Below are 1,711 nucleotides of genomic sequence, written 5' to 3'. Positions count from 1 at the left end.
TTTTTGGTTGGGCATTGGTCACCCCTCAGCTTCTGATTCTAATGATCAACTGGACCTAGTTGAAATGTGGAAGAAGGGACGTAGGAACTGGCACCCAGAAATCTGACTCAGTTCTTCCTTTGCTTTCTTCCCTATGCTGGATTACAAGAAGAGCTATGTTTCCAACTTCTCTCTCTCTCAGAAACTTCTGGGAAAATATGTCTCAAAAAAAATCTGAGTTCCAAAAAGTGTTACTAGCTAGTGAATTCTGGGATAATTTCTACTTGAGTCTCTTATTTCCATATCTTTGCTCTCTCTGGAAAGGAAACCTATAAAATGAGTGCTACATTAATGGAATGGTTTTCTATACAATTATCCTAAGAAACAAATCAAACAAATCTCTTCTTGTTTACTTGCAGGGTGAAAAAGAATATAAGCAGCATTATTATCAATGACTCAACAATTTAAGAAAGTCCACCTAATATTAAAGGGATCATTATGGCAAAATATTTATGTTAGAAAACAAAAAATATAAAAGATTTTAAATATCTATGTACATCATTATATCTAAGACTTGTGTCTATTAAAACTGTAATGCTCAGTTTTACTTGACCAATGCATGAATGAGCTAAGAAAAATAACCTGAATAAGATTATTTTATGAAAAATGGAGGTTACCACAAGTTTTGTGTAAAAAAAAAATGTGGGTGGGTACCACCACATAAAGTTTGGGAACCCCAGCAGATATCAGCTTTGGAACCATTCAATTTGGCAGCACAAATATAAAATTGGACTGCCACAGTGGAAAGTTGCATAGTCCCTATTCAAGAAATGACATTATTCATACCAGCTTTGGGGAAGGAATGGAAAGTAGCCCTGAAGTGTGTCTAGTACTGGGTAGAAGTCAGCCTGAGACTTGAAAACTGCAGATAAGAAACACACCCAGAAATGGCCAAAAGTAGGATGTATTTACAAACCACCAAATATAGCCTTGCCATTTGTGTACAAGTCTGAAGCAGCTGCTTTGCTTCCAAATTTTCCTATTTTCCTTCCTTTGTTTTTCCTCTCTATATCTGCTGCCATTGAGATATGTGACTTATGAGGCTATTCCAATGAGTTAAATACATACAATCTAGAAGTTATCCTGTTTCCAACTTTACTTCAATGCCTCAGTTCCCCCCAGTCCCATTTGGCTTCTCCTGATTTTGAGAGGTTTTACCCCTCACCCTCTCTAAGAAGGAACCTGGACTGATGCATTATGAAAGGTATCTCTGAAGCACGTATCTAAGTCCCAGGGGGATGAGTGTACAAAGCTGATGAGGGTAGTGGTGATACAGCACAGACTTTCCCGTTCCTGGGTTTGTTAAAGGCCAGACCAGGCCTGAAGTCTTATGACTTGAACAGATGTTTCTGCTTAAGGACCCCTGGCATCTTTATGGACTGTTTTTTCCATTCTTTCCCCTCTTCCTTTGTCCCAGAAGTCCTGAATGCTATTTGGACTTCATTTTCATTCTAATGGTTACAGGGATCTTCTATAGTTCTTTTGTTCTTAAACTGTCTAAGGGATATATATATATATATATATATATACACATATATATACAATATGCAAGTTACTTTTTATATAATTGATGTTATCAGCATATATATGCATATTTGTATACTCACTTATTAATGCTCACATTCTGAATGCCTTTGTTTAGATACACATCTCCTCACATCTCTTGTTGTCC

The sequence above is a fragment of the Macrotis lagotis genome, chromosome 4 (genome assembly GCF_037893015.1).
Source record: "Macrotis lagotis isolate mMagLag1 chromosome 4, bilby.v1.9.chrom.fasta, whole genome shotgun sequence".
NCBI lineage: Eukaryota > Metazoa > Chordata > Mammalia > Peramelemorphia > Peramelidae > Macrotis > Macrotis lagotis.
Note: the sequence above shows the minus strand (reverse complement) of the source record.